Raw genomic sequence first — 22,165 nt, forward strand, 5'->3', positions numbered from 1 at the left:
ACAGACTTGTCACTACTGGCGCTCGAGAATTTGTAAATATCCCTTCTACGTACGAGCTCACAGCGTATAGTATTTTTACTACAAAAGCGATATTACGTAGGTCAAAATTTTTGACGTAAGAGAACTGTCAAAACATTAGAATGTGAATTTTCATTATTGCCATGTTTATTATAAACATGGATGTAATGAAGAGTCACATTCTAATGTTTTGACAGTTCTCTTACGTCAAAAATTTTGACCTACGTAATATCGCTTTTGTAGTAAAAATACTATACAGTAGTAAAAGTGATCTCTTCATTAGTCATGAATTAGACAATTCGACTGGAAGAGGAATTGTTCGTTTTCATGTATTTTATGTGTATATTCAAAGTGTAGTCTTATTTCTTTAGTTCTCAAATTAATAAGCACGTTAAATTTCATTTGTATTATGTATTTTTAATTATCTTTGGTGTCAAGTTCATAAAGAAATGTGAACAGTTAACAACATTATTACTGTTTAACAAATATTGAACCAGAATTTAAAAATAAAAGTTTACTCATTAATTTCTATTGCGCCGCCTATGTTTTACAAACGGTGCCGACAATGGATTTTACAAATATGTTTGTGATATACAATGTTATGGTATAACTGTAATACTTTGTACATCTTTGGAACCAAATACCGAAATTCTCCGCGTAATAAACATTGTAATAAAGATTTTTTTCCAAAAATTTACAAATTCCTTACAATTCTGGCAACTATCCCTGTCACAACGGCCAGTGTAAAACGTTCGTTCTCAACAATGAATCGAGTAAAAACTTCACCCGGAAACAAGATGGGAAACGAAAGACGAAAGACTCATTTTATTGGCTCTTTGGTCCGTTCATTGGAATGTTGAGTTAAAGCCAAGTACTTATCAAATAAACAAAAATTACTGGGTCGACAACTGAACAGAAGACCAGATGTACTCTTTTCTATGGAATCCTATATTTCGTTATAATAGTCTCTAACATCATCATCTTCTTCTTCTTCTTCTTCTTTAGCCCATTTCTATCAAGCTTTGGACATAGGTCTTCCCAAATCTTTCCATATAATCTGTCCTTGGCTGCGCTTTTCCAGTGAGTTCCTGTAGCTTATACAATATCGTCCTTTTATCGCATCTGAGGTCTTCCTCTTCCTCTTCTTCCTATCACGGCCTCCAGTTTTGTATTGTACCATTTCATCTTTTATCTTCCTGTCTCGCATTGTGACCCGCAAATCTCCACTTTAACCCTGTTATATGTGATGACTAACATCATCAGAGACGCTAAAATGATATTAAAGATGCAATGGTGAAATTAGGTGAAATTTGAAAAATTTTACCGTCTAATCTAACAAAAAATTTGAGTTGTACCTAATAAATAATCATTTCGTTGTGAATCGAAACAAGAGCAGTCTTATTTTAGTTAGTTCAGAGAGCGCCAAAAGTGCTCTAACTAGTTTCGACTCTTGTTAGAGTCTCTTCAGAGAGCACATATTTGATTCTCTCTGAACCACTAAAATTCTGGCTGTCAGCCTCTACCCACAAACGAAAGATTATGATGATATGGATGCCGTGGTGGCATCTGCTAAAGACGAACGAAAGTTTTACTTTTAATATTAACAATAAAATAAAACTTTATCAGAACTAATCTCCTGATTACACCATTCGTGGCTTCTAAAATTTGCAAGTCAACGAATCGCCGGACCTAAGAAGACCGAGGGAGATCTATCAGGTTGCATCTCACTACCCGCCTGTCCAGCACAGTAAAATTCCAACAAAGATTAGTTCTCAATACTCAGAATAGGAGAACTAATAAAAATAATAAAGAATCATTTCTCTAGTTCAGAGAGCGCCATTTGAGTTGTGTTTGGACCCCCCTCAAGCAAATTTCGTGGCTACGTGCTGCTTGGGCGCCAATATGTAGCATTCGAACTACCACAGAAAGTTGGGGGGGTTAATGAATGACAATAAAACTTTAACTAAATATAGGAGCCGATTGCTAAGGCTTCGTTGCTGAGTCACTCAGGTGTAAGTACGTCTTAACTAAATACTCTGGGCTAATTAGCAAAATTCATGGAAAAGTTATTTACCAGCAATTTTATTGCTGGAATCGAATTATAAGATCCTATATATTAATAATATAGGTATGCAAAGTCCGCAGATAGTGTGCTACTTTTTTTATAAACAAAATGGCGCCGACAAATCGTATTTTTTTCAATTATTGCTCTATAACTCCAAAGATTTTAACTTTACAACAAAAACACCCAAATAAAAATTCACCGCAATTTAATTCTGCATAGAGATGTTTTTCACGATTTGCTGCGACGAAAATTTTCCTCGGAAAATGCGGGTTTTCCTAACAAAAACTATAATTTTCAAATAAAGTTTTAGGTAAGTAATTATTAATCAATAATTAAATAACTTAGCGACATCAAAGATTTCTTGGTATAGATTGTAATTCCAGAAGCCGGTGAAAATTAAACGAATATTTTAGCAACAATTCAATTGTTAATTAACAATTTACGATCGCAATAATAACCAAAATAATCATGATACATTGATAAAACTTATAAAGATTATAAAGATGAGATGCTTGTTTAATATTTTATCGACAAAATATAAATTTTTCTTTTTTTGCATAATCTTTAAATTTTGAAAAAAAAAATAGTTATAATACGTTGGTCTAATTAGTAAAGTACAAAGAAAGGTTATTTACCAGCAATTTTATTGCTTTAATCGAATTATAAGATCTTATATATTATTAATATAGGTATGCAAAGTCCACAGATAGTGTGCTACTTTTTTTATAAACAAAATGGCGCCGACAAATCGTATTTTTTTCAATTATTGGTCTATAACTCCGAAGATTTTAACTTTACTCCAAAAATACTCAAATAAAAATTCACCCCAATTTAATTCTACATAGAGGCATGTTTTTCCCGATTTGCTCCGACGAAAATTTTCCTCGGAAAATGTGGGTTTTCCCAACAAAATCTCGAATTTTCAAATAAATTTTTTGGGCCAGTAATTATTTATCAATAATTATATAGCTTGGTGAAATAAAAGCTTTCTTGGTAGAGAGTATAAATTCAGAAGCCGGTTAAAATGAAACGAATATTTTAGCAACAATTCAATTGTTAATTAACAATTTACAGTCGCAATAACAACCAAAATAATCATGAGACATTGATCAAACTTAGAAAGATTATAAAGGTGTGATGCCTATTTAATATTTTGTCGACAAAATGTAAATTTTTAATTTTTTTGCATAATCTTTAAATGTTTAAGAAAAAATTGTTATAAAACAAATTAACATTTCTTAGAAATTGTTTATTATATTCTAATTTTAAAAAATACTTAAAATGCGTATTTCATAGGTCTTGAAAATGAATGTTTTAAAAAAAATTTCCAACCATTTGCAAAAAAGTTAGGAAACAGCAAAATAAATATACGATAGCTCCATTGTTTATAATTTGTTTTAATTGTTTCAAAGCTTAAAAGTGAGTCTATGGTACAATCTAATTACTCACAAAGAATGTCAAACATTAGTGCAATGGTTATATTTTAATCAAAGATTAAAAATACTTTTTTTGTAATTTTTAGCGCGAAAGTAGGCTTGATACAGAGCCGGAGATAAAATGTTCACTCGAAGCGACTGACACGCTTAAACTCGCGCGAGTTGTGTATGTGGGCGGGTAGCTACGGTACTGTATTATTCTACTTTCGCGCGTGTAAATTACAAAAAAATATATTTATAATCTTTAATTAAAATATAACCATTAAGCTGATAATCGATATTGTTTTATAAATAATTAGCTTGTACTTTAAACTCACTTCTACGCTTTGAAAGAATTAAAAAAAAATTATTAACACCGTAGTAATAGTATGTTTACTTTGCTGTTTCATAACTTTTTTGCAAATGGTTGCAAAAAAGTTTTAAAGCATTCATTTTCAAGATATTTGAAATGCGCATTTTAGCTATTTTTTTAAATTATAATATAATAAAAACTTTCTGAGAAACGTTAGTTTGTTTATAACTATTTTTTTTAACATTTAAAGATTATGCAAAAAAATAAAAAAATTTATATTTTGTCGACAAAATGTTAAATAGGCATCTCATCTTTATAAGATTTCAAAGTTTGATCAGTGCATCATAATTATTTTGGTTATTATTGCGACCGTAAATTATTAATTAACAATTGAATTGTTGCTAAAATATTCATTTAATTTTTACCAGCTTCTGGAACTATAATCTAAACCAAGAAGGCTTTTAAGCCACCAAATTATTTAATTATTGGTAAATAATCACTTATCTAAAACTTTATTTGAAAATTAAAGATTTTGTTGGGAAAACCCGCATTTTCCGAGGAAAATTTTCGTCAGAGCAGATCGGGAAAAACACGTCTCTATGCAGAATTTAATCACGGTAAATTTTTATTTGAGTATTTTTGTTGTAAAGTTAAAATCTTCGGAGTTCTAGAGCAATAATTGAAAAAAACACGATTTTCGGGCGCCATTTTGTTTATAAAAAAAGTAGCACACTATCTGAGGACTTTGCATACCTATATTATTATTATATAGGATCTTATAATTCGATTCCAGCAATAAAATTGCTGGTAAATAACTTTTCCCAAAAATGGCCTATTCTCCGATAATCAGCCCAGACTAAAATTGAAAAAGTGAACAATCAGTTTTGGAAGGGACAAATAAAATATAAAATTAACTAATCATATTTATGTAGCATTCAACAACAAAATGAAATGAAATTTTGTTATACGCACATGTTTTATATGTCATTAAAAATGATACTTTGGTACTAATGGACTGCCTGTTCTCTGTGGAGGATAGAGATGGACGTAGTTGGCTCAGATGATGCAAGTAGATTATAAATTAGCAATCAATGCTATGTTGTAGAAGACTTAATTGCAAAACTTTTTTGTGTCCACAAAATTTGTTTAAAATGTGTAGCTTTCAAGCTTTATAACACAACAAAAAGGAAAAACATAAATTTTTTGAAATTTTTCACAAATTTTTTAATAAAAAACTTAACCCACCTTTGTAAGCATAGGCGTAACCAGAGGGGGTTTTTGGGTTATAACCCCCCCCCCATTGGGATGGACTTTGAGCTCTATACGCTTAACACCATACCCCTCAGAGACCTCCCAGTAGTTGTAACCCTACCCCCCTTAGGATCATCCTGGTTACGCCTATGTTTGTAAGTATCAGCAAAGTGAAATCAGCAAAAAAAAGAAGAATCATATTAATATATACGATTTACTCAACCCACAACAGACACCACCTTGTGTAATAATAGATAATATCTAGGTATTATATTATAATAATAATAAACAATAAATAATGTGAATGAAAATAAACAAAATCGGATGCTCATTTTTTAACGTAGAAAGTAATAATACTTCTCGACAGCACAATGATTGTACATATTTTCTACTTTTTTAGAATTACTTATCTCAAAAATAATTATAGAGATAGACCAGTTATCACTCACGAAATAAATCCCATTTGTATGATACACCAGACTGAATACTACTCCACTTCTAATCGTACATTTTAGATCAATTAAACATCTATTTTAATTTGTCTAAACTCTAATTTGAAACTAATTGAGCGGTTAGCGACATTCCGATAAAAAAATGATCACAAGCCAAAGATCGAAAACCTTTGACGAGATAAGTTACAAAAAAACAATGTTACAACTTATCCGTTGGAGATAATAGGGATAAAAAGTAATCAGTGGGTATATTTATATCAGTGCCAACTTTTTATTTATATGTAATTAGCACATCAATCATAAAAGGTTATTAGCGGATTTTACAAAAAATTTTTACAATGCAATAAAATAATTTATTATTGTATCATTTATTATTAGATTTAGTTGTATTTTTGTAGTTTAATGGTATTGGATATAATTAAATTAATCCCATATAAAGTGCCGGTTTAACCTAACTTCGGGCCCTGGGCTCTGGAGGTTTAAGGGCCCCTTCATTGCTATTCGTTGTCAGTTTTTTAACAAGAAAACACATGCATTAACTGTAAAGGTTTATTGTAAAATCCATAAAATATTTTTTAAACAAGCAAGACGAATAGCAACAAATAATCCAAAAAATACATTTAAAATCATAAATAAAAAACAGAAAGTTCCACAAAACAACACATGACAAGCAAAAAACATTATAAAAAAACATAAAGACAAAAATTAGATCACTTTTTTTCTTGACTTGGCATTCGCAAACTGCCATATAATATGTATTATCACAATTCAGTTTCTCCAGTTCTTCATTGTCTATATACAATAGTGATATGCGTCTAAGTTTTCTTGACCCAAATTTGACATTAAATAGGTTTTTATTCTTTTTAAAGCCGCAAAAGTCCGCTCGCCTGACGCATTAGAAATTGGTATCGTCAAATAAATTTGCAGTAAAGTTAAAATATTGGGAAAAGTTGCTTTTACATCCTGGAAGAATCAAATAAATTGTATGATGTTTATTCAAATTTTAGCATAACGTTACAAAATGGGTAATTTCATTATGCAAGTTCTCTTTGGTTTCATCAACATCGTTTTTATGTTTCTCGCATAAAGTATTAATTGACGTCTTGACTAATCCTTTATCTCTATATTAAAAAAACATCTAAAATCTGATGTTACATCCTTGTAACATTCAATTCGCGATTCTGAAAACAGCGACTAATTTTCTAGACTCTAGATTTTTTGCGACAGCGATTTTTTGTCGCTGCGACTACAAATGGCAAGTGGAGTGCTAGCTTTAGAGGCCACTGTATAATGCCAAATTGCAATTTTTGTAATCGCTTTACTTTTGAATGTTTGAAAAAGTGTGTACCTATTGTTTGGGTATTGGCATTTTCGAGAATAATCTATTCTTTATCTATAAATTAGATTTATGTATATCTATTTTTGTGTTGTTCTGAAGCTATTTCCTTATGGCATTTTTGTAATTAAGTATTTTCGATGGGAAATAAGCCACAATTTTACTAAAACGACACCCGACTTGGGCGTCGAAACGTTAATAAATTCACTTTTTAGTAAAATTGTGGCTTATTTCCATCGAAAATATTTAATCTATTTTTGTCTTTCGTTTAACTATTTTAAAAGGACTTATTTTATTGCTATTTTAAAAGACCTTATTTTAAAGCCGAAAAGTGAGATAAATTATTATTTAAGCCCCACAATTCAAAATGAAATTATTAGAAACTAAAAAAACTCCGTTTGTGCGATTATTTTGGATACAATTCGAGACATGGCCATTGATTAATAACTTACACACTTTTTACCCACTACCTGGGTAGTTTTTAATCAATGACATGGCGAAATCTGACAACATTCTGTAGTTTTTGGAAAAGGGCCCCGTCACAAACACTGACACGGGGCCCCTCTGGGGCTAGGCTACGGCACTGTGTACCTATAGGCGTGAAGAGATGTAACAATAGAACAAAGGCGTTTGCAGTGTATTGGCGTATCTGCGTATGCGATTTTTTTGGAGAATATGTAAATTATTTAGCGACTTTATTTTTTTATAATTAAAAGGAACGGGCCCCTTCGGGCCCCACCGGGCGCCCAGTGGATAAACCGGCACTGCATATAAACATAATTTTGTGATGTGTTGAAAAACAAAAAGATACCAATAAATCTAAAGAAAATGGTATTTAGTCCAGAGAAATGAGATTTTTCTCGTGACACATCCCCCTTACGGCCGAAACCAAATTTTTTGAGTAGTATGGATATCTATAATAATAACCTATATGTTTTCTGCAGCCAATTTTGATGATATACATAGTTATAAACAAATGAAGATCAAAAACGGTAAATTTTCGCTTTTTTCGTCTATTACCAAAAAGTTCAGCATATTAAACAAAGTTGAGAATAAGAAACTCATAAATCATATAAAAAGCTTCAATATGGCGTTCGCTGAATATATCTATCCTTATTTGTAGCTTAGAAAATTGCAAAGTAAGTCATAAATTTTGAGATTTTATAAATGTTCATAACTTATGTAAAAATGAAGTTAGAACCGTCTTATTACACGGAATACTGAGACTTCTTGTGCTTATTTTAAATTTCAAAGCAATTGGTCGAATAGGTTAAAAGTTATTTAATTTGTTTATACCAAATTCATTTTTTTTGTAACACTATAAGTCAGAAAAATATGAGGTTACAGTAACACTTCGGACAGTTTATGAAAAAAGAACAATTATACTATTAACTTAATTAAAAAAAAAATGACAAAAAGTAATTTTAAACAGTGTAAAATTATTTTGCAAAAACAATTAGAATAACTTTTTAATCGTTACCCGTAGAAAAATGATTTTTTCATATTTAGAAAGACTGAATTTTTATACATATTAATAAAGAAAAACAATTGTCCTAGGACAATTAGGGACGAAGTTAGCCCCCCCTTTTTTTCACATGTTCTTGAAAAATAATTTTGTAATAATTTTTATTTAATAATTTTTGTAATTAAATTAATAGTGTAAATCTTCTTCTTTCATAAACTATTCAAAGTACCATTGTAACTTCATTATTTTCTGACTTATAATGATGCAAAAAAAATTAATTTGGGATAAACAAATTAAATAACTTTTAAACTATTTGACCAATTGCTTTAAAATTTAGGGTATGATTTAAGCACCAGAAGTCTCAGCATTCCGTGGAATAAGATGATAAGTTGATTTTTACATAAGTTATGAATATTTATAAAAACTCAAAATGTATTATTTATTTTGCAATTTTCTAAGCAACCAATAGACATATTTAGCGAACGCCATATTGAAGTTTTTTATAAGATTTATGAGTTTCCTACTCTCAAATTTGTTTAAAATGCTCAACTTTTTGGTAATAAACGAAAAAGCGAAAATTGACCGTTTTTTGATCTTCATTTGTTTATAACAATGTATATCATCAAAATCGGCTGCAGGAAACTTATAGGTTATTAATGTAGATGTCCATACTACATACTACTCAAAAAATTTGATTTCGGTCTGGAGGGGGTTGTGTCACCAACAAGATATTTTTTTACTTATTTCTCTGAACTAATTCAACAGTTGTATTCTACCAATTATGACCTATGGAGTGGAGACCATGATACTTACAGAGGAGAGGTATCAGCCAATAGATTGAGAACAACACAGAGGGTGATCTAACGAGCTCTGTTAAGAATATTGTAACCTCGGAAACCTTTTTTTGGATGGTGCTAGAAAGGTCACCAATGGAGACACAGCGACGGCAGCCAGATGGTAGGTGGAAAGCGAGTCATGGGTTCGAAACTAGCTTTTGGAACGTGGAAGGGAGTCAATAGAAGAAATAGGTAAAGATAAGACAAGAGAAGGTAGATTAGAGAAGAGAGAGAAACAGATAAAAAGATAGATACGTAAAATTACCTAAGATAAGAGAAGAGATACAGGGCGCCACTTAACTTTTTGGGGTTGCAAGGGGAAAATTAAGAAACCTTAGAAACGAAAACAGGTAGGTAAGGAAAGATAATGAGGTTCTGAGACCAAATACAAGAAAAGATATAGACAGTTAATTAGTAATTATTTACCGGTAATTTCTTATCGGGGAATTTATTATGAGTAGATAAATAAAACACGTGAAATAAACAAACAACAATATATTTTACAAATGGTTCACCAGAAGGGTGAGTCCCCAAAAAACACAAGAAATAAAGAGAAAACAATATACACCAATCAAAACTGCACCAACAATTAATGTGTTGTGGTGTACAGTTAGAAATAAACAATGATTATGATAGAATAAATACAAGTATCATATTATGACAATAACATGCACAATTAAAAACACAGTAAAGAGAGCCTGGTTATGAATTAAAAAAAAAATCAAATCAAGCATCTATCATGAAAAATCTCTCTTTACTGTTTTAGAGCTTATCTCGAGATAACTGATATGGTAAATTTAATGATGGATAGAAAATATAAAGTACAAATATATAATAAAATTAAATGCGAAGCATACAAAGTTAACAAACGTTTACAGTTCAAAGATCAAAAACCACCCCGCACTTGGTTTTATAAAAAATAGCCAATCGCACAGCTATTAATGAATTAGTGAATGTTTGTACTTAGTTTTGACAATGAAAAGTTCTTATTTAATGAATAAAAAGTTCTATTAATGAAATCGCGGATGAGATTACATCGGAGGTTAGCCTTAACCAAAGATGAAGATATTTTTGAGATAGATAGCCCATAGATTGCTCTACTTTTGGAAATAGTTGTAGGTAGTATAATTAAGACACTTACAGTTACTCTGCCTCTTAAATTGCACTGAATCTATATTTGCTTTAACTAGTAAGCAAGCACTGAAGTTATATGATAATTTGAATCTAATCGGGTGTTAGGTCCAAATACAGATACGATAAGCGAGTGAATACCACCCAGAAAAGATCATAAGATCATAGAGTGACTTCTCACTCCCAAGATATATTGCAGATAAGGTATATGGTAGATAAGATATGAGGTACTCGCAACACACGTCTGCACTTCAAGCTCTTCAACAGCCAAGTCCCTTTTTCTCTTCGCAATCTTTTCGACCTTTCCCTCTAAAAAAGTGGGGATATATCCCTACTCAAAAAATGGAACTCCAAAAAAAGAACCAACCTAGTTTAGTTTTTAGGTAAAGTAACGGTACATCATACAGATACCGCAAAATGAAGTCAAGAGACCTAACGGTGGTTTTCAGAAGGGAAAGTTATTCCTTTGAAATAGTACTGAAACGGAAAGTGGCAATAAAACATTGCAATACCATTGCCGCTTTGAATAGGATGGGATACCTAACGGAATCTTAGTAGTGAACTTTGGGTTTATTTTCAAAACATTGTGTTTTAAAGCTGCAATAAAAAAATGGTCCCGTTTATAATAATAAACTCAGTTATTTGCGTTTGTCATATCAACAACGAATTGTGCCAGTACCGTTATGATAATAAATTTAGCCAAGGGTAGTTATTTACTGAAACGGCCATAGGCGTACCCGTAATGAGTACTAGTGGGTTTAAAATTTAATTTAACAGGTATATGTATTAATTATTTACTAATTCTATTATATAAAAAAATGTTACAGTATCTCTGAGGGAACATATATATGAAATGATGACGTGCAAAGCAGGACAAAGGTGGAAGATGTAATTGGAAGAATTGCGCAAGTGAAGTGGAACTGGGTAGGACACGTGGCACGACAAAACATCGAAAGGTGGACGAGGAACATTGTACATTGGAGACCACGCGAGCACAGTCGCAGTAGAGAAAGACCACAAAAACGATGGCTAGACGACATAAAAGCAAAAGTGGGGAGAAACTGGGACCAAATAGCACAAAACAGAGAAGAGAAGTCATGGAGAACTCATGGGGAGGCCTTTGTCCAGGAGTGGATGCAACAAGAATACAGTTTCAGAACCTTTTCAAGCAACTGGTATTAGCCTAGTGTTACAAAAGATTTTAGGAGGTTACGACTCACTCTACAAGAAATTGATTCGTACCGAGAATTCCATCTCCAATTCCTATCCATTCTATCCATAACAAGGGAAAGAAAGAGAGAGATGTCACATATAATTTATTTTCAATAAAACAGAAAATTGGAAGTATTGAAGGCTCGCTCTATTATAAAAAAAAAATATCAAAAATATCTAAACCTAAATTTACCAACAACAGGAACATGACCTGACGATACGTTAACACCGGGGTAACTCTTAACTATATTAGATAGGCATCTATCACGAAATCTCTTGTTCACCATTATGTAATAAATTTATATACAATGTACTATTATATATCACTTTATCAATCAAAGATAGAGTAAAAATTTAAATTTTTAATTATAACGCGGGCACATAAATTTGATACACCCTGTATATTGATTTGTAACTATTTAGTAGAAGGTAGCTTTTACGTAAAGGGTTTCTCCTTAATGAGTTTTTCCCTGAAGACTTAAAGACATTTGTAAATACAGTGAAGTGAAATGACAATGTATTTTGGATTATAATTTAAAAAGATTGTTTTTTACGGGAAGGTAAAATCCACAGGTAGCTGTAATTATTAGTTTTTAGAAAAATAAAGGTAGAGAGATTTGGAATTTTAAGTCTGTTTGTTTTAAGTACAAGAGTATTTGTATAATTTCCGGAAAGTGATTAGGATGAGTAGAAGTATTGTTTGAAAGAATGCCTGGTTTTTCGAATGAAAAAGAGGAATATGGAAAGAGAAATGTTTCTGATTGGCTTGGCAATTTGGAATGGGGAAAGGAAAGAAAGTTTGAATGTTGAGACAGTTTTGGAAAAGAAAAATCATTGTGTGGTCGGCATCCGAGAAAGGCAGTCGAAAGTTTTCGCGTATAGTTCAGAAGCAAGTACTAGTGGTTGTTTGATAGTGGAGAGTAGCTGAAAAGTGGAACGAGAGACAAATCAAATTGAGAAGAAAAACCTCTTTGACTCTGTAAAGTCCAAGAGAGTAAGTTACAAGAACTATTGTTATTAAAATTATTTGTGACACCAAGTAAAAAAGATACTTGGGTCTCAGGAGATTTTTATTGAGAGAAAGAGAGGAGAGAGTTTTAGAGTTTATTGAACGAGTACTGGTCAAAAGCGGCCTGGCTTGTGTTTTGGAGAAATAGTTGCTGGTATGCTGCTGGATTGATGCTGAGAACGGAGAGGGCTTTGATTGGTAGCCTAACATAATCAACAAGGAAGAGCTGTTTGGGTCAAGAGGAGACATCATTGTGTGTGAATCAAAAGGGTCAGTCAATAACTTATGTGATAGATGTTCTTTATAATCAGAAGTTAAAATATTTGCGTAAAAGCATATGAATTAAGGTTCCAACATTTCAATAATTTAATACGAAGTATAAGTAGTTTTGCAAATACCTAAATTTGTTTGTTTAGCTTACTTTCTAAATGGTATCAGGAACAAGCGATAAATATTTGTTTAAATTAGATTAATTATATGGTAAAAATTTCATTTGGACAATTATGCCCACAGGATTTAATTGATAGATTTTCAGAGCAATGCTTTTGATAATAAAGGTATTTGTATGTGCTTATTTATGATTTTTCTATTTATTTCCTTTTCCTATTTTATCCCGATAAGGATCAACTAAGAGATACTGAAGCCACGAGAAAGGATAAGTATAACCTAAGATAATTTGAGTTAATTTTTATGACAAAAAGGCACCCTGAGATTTTTTATTAATTTTTATGTATGATTTGTGTCAATTCAATAATTAATTAAATAAATACTCAATTAAAATAAAAGTAATAGAAAGCAGATCACAACAGTACATATACAAGAGTCTTGGTGGTAGAAAAAATCAGTAACATCAAATGCAATAACCAAACAATACAAAATGCAAACATCACAAGACAGTTGTCAATTTATGTATACAAGAGACAGCTATTGATCCCAACATAGAACATGATGCTCTCAAAAGGTCTACATTTTATTCCAACTGTAAAAGTTTAGAAAAAATCGGTGCAGTTACCTATAAAAAAATCTGAGGAAAAATGACACAGTAGATGGTCTAAAAATGGGGGTAGCCCCGTCAATAAATAAAGAAAATTACCAATTGTTAGCTACATTGTTACAACAGACTTTCTTCGTTTGAGGTATACGGTATTCATGAAATTTTGAGGATTCTTCGGTAGATCCACATTTCAAAGGCCTCCGATTTATTTATGGATGCTGTTTTAGGGGTCCATGTTTGAACTGCATAGAGAAGAGTCGACCATACGTAGCAATTTGATTTTTACATAGCAGTCTTTTGATTTTTTCGAAATATTTTCTGGCCTGTTCTATTCTCGATCTTATTTCTAGATCAGTTTTAGACTGCTATTGATGCATCACCCCAGGTACTTAAATGTATTGAACTCTTCTAAAATGTGCCCGTTTGTTGTGCAAGGTTGAGGTACATTCTGTTTTTTTATTTCGGGTTGACATCCCTTTGGTTTTCTTGATGTTTATTTTCATGTCGAACTGCTCACAGATCGAGTTAGTCCTGTCGATGAGTCGTTGTAGACCCAAGCCAACACTATGCCATCGGCGTATCTGATGCTACATCGAAAAGAAGTTGAAGAAGTATGTATTCGTTACAAAGTACTCGTTACTTACGAATACCGAAAGTAACGATTACTAAGTACACAGAGAGACAAATCGTTTCTTTGATTTCTTTGATTACTTCGTACCAATCGTATCAGAGCGAGTAACGATTATTGTATCTACAACCAGTACACTTGATTACTTTCTACCAATCGTATCCCAGCGAGTAACGGACGGGACCGGTATTTTATAAGTGTTATCGAATATCGTTATCGGTATGCAGCGTTTTAAGGGTGTGAGGGTGAGGAGAAGATAGAAAATGAAACAGAGGGAGGTATAATGGTATACGTAAAATATGTAATGTATGTCATTAACAAAGATCGAATGCGAGAACCCTATATTTTTATCTAAATCCATATCTATACCTATACAAAATACCTACTTACTGAGAAATACGATTCTCGATATGATTACCGGTACTCGAATACAAAAGTAACAAGAGTAATCATAGTAATCAAATCATTTTTATCCCTTAAACAGATCGGTGAAGGTCGTAGTTATATCGGAATACCTATACAAAATACCTACCTACTGAGAAATACGCTTCTCGATATGATTACCAGTACTCAAACCAAATACAAAAGTAACAAAAGTAATCATAGTAATAAAATCATTTTTATCCCTTAAAGAAACAGATCGGTGAAGGTCGTTGTTATATCGGAATACGATATGATTTCTGGTACCTACTCAAATACAAAAGTACCTAATCATAGTAATCAAAGTAACGAATAATGTAAATGATTACTTTATACAAAAGTAACGATTTGTAACGAATACTCGAAAGTAACTATAATCAACATCACTACTACATCGTATACATCAATAAATTTAATAAACCTGGGTATCTAATAGCAACGTTGCTTTCAGTGTAAAATAATTGTTGTTTTACCCTTGTACAAAATCAACATTTACGTTCGACCGAACAATGTACAAAATGTACAAAATCCAAAATGATCACGTTGTAAAACTGAATAAATTATTGATTACATACAAATTTGCTGTTACGGGTGCGTACATGATAAGCCTAGTTACAAAGTTTAGATATTAATGGTAATAGCCAATATACAAGATCTATTACGTGACTAATTGGAATTTTAGAATGGTTTTATAGACATTAAAATTTTATTTTAGTCTGTACTTTAGCATATGAAAACAACAACGTTACTAAAATTAAAATAGCTAAATTTCTTTTTTCTTTTTTTATTTCTATATTACTCATTCTTCTGACGGCTTCCTGTCATATTTTTTCGGTTCTGATTTCGAATATCTACGTCAGTGTCCTTCATATTTAGTTCAGAGAAATAAGGAAAAAAATAACCTGTTGGTGACACAACCCCCTCCAGGCCGAAACCAAATTTTTTGCGTAGTATGGACATCTATAGTAATAACCTATATTTATGTTTCCTGCAGCCGATTTTGATGATATACATAGTTACAAACAAATGAAGATCAAAAAACGCTAAATTTTTGCTTTTTTCGTCTATAACCAAAAAGTTAAGTATTTTAAACAAATTTGAGAGTAAGAAACTCATAAATCGTATAAAAAACTTCAATATGGCGTTCGCTGAATATGTCTATCCTTATTGGTTGCTTAGAAAATTGCAAAATAAATGATACATTTTGAGTTTTTATAATTATTCATAACTTATGTAAAAATTAACTTAGAACGTTCTTATTACACAGAATGGTGAGACTTATGGTGCTTAAATAATACCCTTTTCAAAGCAATTGGTCAAATAGTTTAAAAGGTATTTAATTTGTTTATCCCAATGTTGTTCTGAAGCTATTTTCTTGTGGCATTTTTACAATTTTAACTATTTAGAATGGGAAATAAGCCACAATATTATTAAAAAATGATTTTTATTAACGTTTCGACGCCCAAATCGGGTGCCGTTGTCAAAATACAAAATACTATTAATATAAACAAAAATGTTGTTGCTTAGTAAAAAAATTCTTCTAATAATTTATTTAATATTGGAATTAAATATTGGATTTTTAATTAGGAAATTAAATATTGGAAATTTTTATTTAGGGACGCAACTTACCAGGAACGCAACTCATAAATATTGGCAATATCATTTTAAAGTCTTCTACTTTAAAATGTATCATATGTATCTGAATTGCCGATATAAATGAGTCAAATTAAATAAATTATTAGAAGAATTTTTTTACTAAGCAACAACATTTTTGTTTATATTAATAGTATTTTGTATTTTGACAACGGCACCCGATTTGGGCGTCGAAACGTTAATAAAAATCATTTTTTAATAATATTGTGGCTTATTTCCCATTCTAAATAGTTAAAATTGTTTATCCCAAATTAATTTTTTTTGCAACTCTATAAGTCAGAAAATCATGAAGTTACGCTAATACTTTGGATAGTTTATAAAAGAAGAAAATTTATACTATTAATTTAATTAAAAAAAATGACAAAAAATAATTCTAAATACTGCAAAATTATTTTGCAAAAACATGTGAATTAAAAAAGGGGGGCTAACTTCGTCCCTAATTGTCCTAGGACACTTGTTTTTCTTTCTAAATGTGTATAAAAATTCAGTCTTTCCAAATATGAAAAAATATTTTTTCTACGGGTAACGGTTAAAAAGTTATTCTAATTGTTTATAAGTAAGCAAAAAATCGACGTGTTTTTGCAAAATAGTTTTACACTGTCTAAAATTACTTTTTGTAATTTTCTTTAATTAAGTCAATAGCATAAATGTTCTTCCATAAACTGTCAGAAGTCTTACTGTAACCTCATAATTTTCTGACTTATAGTGTTGCAAAAAATATGAATTTGGGATAAACAAATTAAATAACTTTTAAACTATTTGACCAATTACTTTGAAATTTAAAACATAATTTAAGCACCAGCAGTCTCAGCAATTCGTGTAATAAGAAGGTTCTAAGTTAATTTTTACATAAGTTATGAATATTTATAAAAACTCAAAATTTATGATTTATTTTGCAATTTTCTAAGCAAACAATAAGGATAGACATATTCAGCGAACTCCATATTGAAATTTTTTAGACGATTTATGGGTTTCTTACTTTCAAATTTGTTTAAATTGCTTAATTTTTTGGTTATAGACGAAAAAAGCGAAAATTTACCGTTTTTTGATCTTCATTTGTTTATAACTATGTATATCATCAAAATCGGCTGCAGGAAACATATAGGTTAATAATATAGATGTCCATATTTCTCAAAAAATTTGGTTTCGGCCTGGAGGGGGATGTGTCACGAGAAAAATCTTATTTCTCTGGACTAATTATTCCTCTACGCCTTAACCACTCTACGCTGGTCCTCTACGCGACCATTGCTTAACATAGGTCATCATCTTCATCATCATCATTATCACTTCTCAACCTCTTGCATCCAATGTTGGCTATAGGTCTCATCCACATTCTTCCGTTGTTCTTTATCTTGTGCCTTCTGTATCCAATTTTCCACTGTGTTTCTCAAGTCATCCATCCACCTTTTTGGTGGTCTACCTCGGTGTCTTTTATCTTCTCTAGGTATTTACTCTATGAGTATTTTGGTTCACCTATTATCATTTAAACGTGCTACATGTCCAGCCCATATCCATTTGGCTTGTACAATTTTTTCTATGACATCTGTCACTTTGGTCCTCCCTTTCACTATCCTATTTGGTACAATATCTCTTGTGTACAATTCTCTTTGGGTTATTCTCAATTTATTTGCAGAATGTTTAGTCAAAGTTATGTTATCGAAACTATATGTTATTACCGGTAGTATGCATTGGTACATAGGTACTGGGCATGGGTATACCTCAGCTTTTTCCATCTATCTCTGTCTTGTATAGCTTGCACCCAGTTACTGCTAACACGCTAGTGCTTCTTGTCTAAGCCTCCACTCGACAATATGTTCTGTCCATCGCGCATCGGTACTGTATGACAACCTGGCGAAGTTTCCTACACAATTCTATTTTAGCACCGTGACTTTGTCGATAGCATCTGTTGTTCTTTTTTTAATTCGGTATCTTAAAGAGACACCCAAGATCTGGCCTCATTCTGGCCTGAATCTTGTTCACTACCTTTTTTGTGACTGTTAATGTGTCCGCTCCATAAGTGAGTAGGTACGGGTAACAAACACTGGTCTAAGATATTCCTGTGTGAGGCATATTGGTAAGTACTTCTGGGTTAACTATATAGTTTAATTTACCAAAGGCTGCGCAGACTAATCCTCACATTAGCATGGCAAAGTTCATTAACAGGATATTCTCATGTCAGGGTCACTCATTAGTTGCCATTATTTTAAGTACATAGTAGCAACTCTGGAACCGGAAGTTCGAGGTCAAATTTCTAATCTTTAATACTATCTTTGGGTACCATCAGCTTTCTTTGACACCTTATTTGTCTAATACCGGAGGACTTGTGTATATGGACGGAGAGACAGACATCGATAGTTCAAGGTTTTCGCATTTGAATGGTGAAAACAAAATGACGTTTTCATATGGATACATCTGAACACATCCAAGAATAATATGGATAAACTTATAAAAATACAGAAAGCAATGGAAAGACAGATGTTGCAAATACACTCGAAGGACAAAAAACGAAACGAGTGGATTCGAAATATTACAAAGTTACAAAAGTAGCTGATTCTAAATGGAAATTTTGCGGGGAACAACGTCAGACAAAGAGACGATAGGTGAAACAAGGAAATACGTATTACACTAGAGACCATACTAATACAAAAGAAGTAGAGGAAGACCACAGATGAGATGGGTTGATGACTTGAAGAGGCAAGCTCGTCCCAGATGGATGATCTTAGCTCAGGACATACACAAATGGAAACAAGAAGGGGAGGCCTGCGTCCTAAAATGGATAACACTAAGGTGACCAACTGTACTCATTTACTGAGTTTTGTACTCTATTTTCGCAAACCGTACTAGACCGGGCAGTATCATCGCCCCCGCTAGCGCAATTATTCCGATTCGATTTTTTTGCACAAACTTACTCAAAAAGAGGTTCTTATAACATATCCACAGGGTGCCGGGCGGTGCCGTGGTCGAAAAATTTTTTAAACAATTTTTTTTAAACAAATTCACAAAAATAATTTTTCTATTTCCAAAATTCTATTTTTTTTATTTGGGTCATTCTGAGCAAAAAAGGTCTCTTGTCATTTTTCTCTAAAATTGACTGTTGTCGAGTTACATGCGATTAAAAATTTGAAAAGTGCTAAAATGGCCATTTTCAAGGCTTCATAACTCGATTAAAAATGATTATTATGAAATTCAAAAAGTGACAAAATCAAGATTCAAATACCTTCTTCAACGTCCTGAAGAGATTTTTGTCACTATTTTATTACAAAGCTGTTATTTTTAGTTATTAACAATTAGCGGTATAGTCCAACTGTATCGTCGCCCCCGTTAGCGAAACTATTTCGATTAGATTTTTTTGCACAAACTTACTCAAAAAGAGGTCTTTATAACATATCCGGTGCCGGGCGGTGCCGTGGTCGAAAAATGTTTTAAACAATTTTTCGACCACCGGCCGGCACTCTGTGGATATGTTATAAGGACCTATTTTTGAGTAAGTTTGTGCAAAAAAATCTAATCGAAATAGTTCCGCTAACGGGGGCGACGATACAGTTGGACTATACCGCTAATTGTTAATAACTAAAAATAACAGCTTTGTAATAAAATAGTGACAAAAATCTCCTCAGGACGTTGAAGAAGGTATTTGAATCTTGATTTTGTCACTTTTTGAATTTCATAATAATCATTTTTAATCGAGTTATGAAGCCTTGAAAATGGCCATTTTAGCACTTTTCAAATTTTTAATCGCATATAACTCGACAACAGTCAATTTTAGAGAAAAATGACAAGAGACCTTTTTTGCTCAGAATGACCCAAGTTATCTAAAAAAAATTGTTGGAAATAAAAAAATTATTTTTATGAATTTGTTTAAAAAAATATGTTTAAACAATTTTTCGACCACGGCACCGCAAGGCACCCTGTGGATATGTTATGAGGACCCCTTTTTGAGTAAGTTTGTGCAAAAAAATCTGATAGAAATTGTTCCGCTAACGGGGGCGACGATACAGTTAGACTATAGCGCTAATTGTTAATAACTAAAAATAACAGCTTTATAATAAATTAATGACAAAAATCTCTTCAGAATGCTGAAGAAGGTATTTGAATCTTGATTTTGTCACTTTTTGAATTTCATAATAATCATTTTTGATCGAGTTATGAAGCCTTGAAAATGGCCATTTTCGCATTTTTCAAATTTTTAATCGCGTATAACTCGACAGCAGTCAATTTTAGAGAAAAATGACAAGAGAGCTTTTTTACTCAGAATGACCCAAATTATCTAAAAAAAAATTGTTGGAAATAAAAAAATTATTTTTGTGAATTTGTTTAAAAAAAATTGTTTAAAAAATTTTTCGACCACGGCACCGCCCGGCACCCTGTGGATATGTTATAAGGACCTCTTTTTGAGTAAGTTTGTGCAAAAAAATCGAATCGGAATAATTGCGCTAGCGGGGGCGACGATACTGCCCGGTCTAGACTCTTTTCAAATCCTGTACTCTGAAAGTACTCATTTATAATTTTTTACTCATTTGTATTTCTAAAACATTTTTTTAGATTATTTTATTTCAATTTTATTAATTAAATACACACACCCAAACTTATATGTAATCATCTGATAAGTATTTCTTATTATTTCGCGCGAATTTAAAAAAAAAACAAACACACGAAGTCAAACAATATTTATTTTAAAGCAATTTAATAACAAATACATAACAATTAAATAAAACAATAAAGTATTTAACAAACAAATTGTAACTACTTGTTTTAAAGTCAATAGCATAAAAAATTCCAATGTAAAACGAATAATGTTTAAATTATTTTGATTTATTTTTTTTGTTTTTTTTTTTTTGGTAGTCAGTGTTATCACCTCTAGTCCTTATGCAAGCTTGTTTGCGTGGGCACGCTTCTAATCAAATTATCAACATTTTTTTGTGGTAGGTTACTTCATTCTTCAAGAGCAGCTTGTACTAGCCGTGCGGTGTTTTGTGGATTATCTCTGCGAGCTCTAATTTTTTTAAGCATATACCACAAATACTCTATAGGGTTAAGCTCGAGTGAGCAAGCAGACCACTCCAAACAAGGGATACAGTAGACTCTCGTAAGTTCGGCCACCTCGGGACAGGACCTTAGGCCGAACTTAAAAGTGGTCGAACTAACCGATGCCTACCTAAAAATGCCCATTTATTGTTTGTAAGGATCTAGCTCTAGCAGACACAGAACACTTGCTCACTTGCACACTATGTAAAATACAACACAGAGGGATACTCTGACATATATTTAACAGATATGAAAAGACAGAAGGTTATAAAACACTACAAAATAATACTTACAGAACTGTAAGTAGGCCTAATAAAATAGATAGAGCTGTATTGTCATCAGGTTCGTTAACAGGAATGTTGTTTGGCTCATCTGCTGTTGTGTTTGCTTGGTTAATCTTATCTTCTATATTTGGCCCCTCAATGGCCCCTTGGCCCATCGGCTGTTAAAGACTGGGAACAGCAGTTTAATTTATTTTTCATCGTCACACTGAATGTCTTCCTGGTGAGTAAGCGCGGTGTCAGGAAGTAGAAGTGCTTTGATGGGCAGTTTTAATTTTGTCAAATGTGTTTTCACTTTGGGAACAAATTCGTAAACGATCTATTCTCTAAACAAATATGTGTCCATACACGCTTATTTCGGCGACCAAGAATACACTGGGAGAGTTTCCACGTTTATATTCATAAACGCTCTCGGTTTTGCTACTGTGCCAATGACAAATAGGGATCATTGTGGATCCCCGAATCATTTGAACACAAGGCGACCGTTATCATATTTTTGCTGAAATTAAACCCCGCAGCAGATGTTTCTTACGGGGTGGCAAAGGTTTTTCTGGGCAGAAGTTTTAAATTTAACCCAGTTTCGTCGACGTTGTCTATTTGCTCTGGGCTCAAGTTTAAGGTCACTGATGATTTTTAAAAATCTTGCAGAAAAATTGGTGGC

The 22,165-nt window shown here is 32.1% G+C and overlaps 1 protein-coding gene across 2 annotated transcripts in view; it reads right to left on the reverse strand.

Annotated features, from left to right (window-relative positions):
• The window catches only part of LOC126887296 (2-acylglycerol O-acyltransferase 1-like), a 110,468-nt gene that overhangs the window by 72,768 nt on the left and 15,535 nt on the right, over window positions 1–22,165 (reverse strand). Inside the window, exon 1 of one of the 2 annotated variants that reach the window (XM_050654711.1) lies at window positions 10,293–10,394. The exons of the other annotated variant lie outside the window; for it this stretch is intronic. The gene's annotated coding sequence lies outside the window, so the exon portion shown is untranslated. Of the gene's footprint in view, window positions 1–10,292; window positions 10,395–22,165 lie in introns of those variants that run through there. 2 annotated transcript variants of the gene reach the window in all.

The sequence above is a fragment of the Diabrotica virgifera genome, chromosome 6 (genome assembly GCF_917563875.1).
Source record: "Diabrotica virgifera virgifera chromosome 6, PGI_DIABVI_V3a".
NCBI classification, from domain to species: Eukaryota; Metazoa; Arthropoda; class Insecta; order Coleoptera; family Chrysomelidae; genus Diabrotica; species Diabrotica virgifera.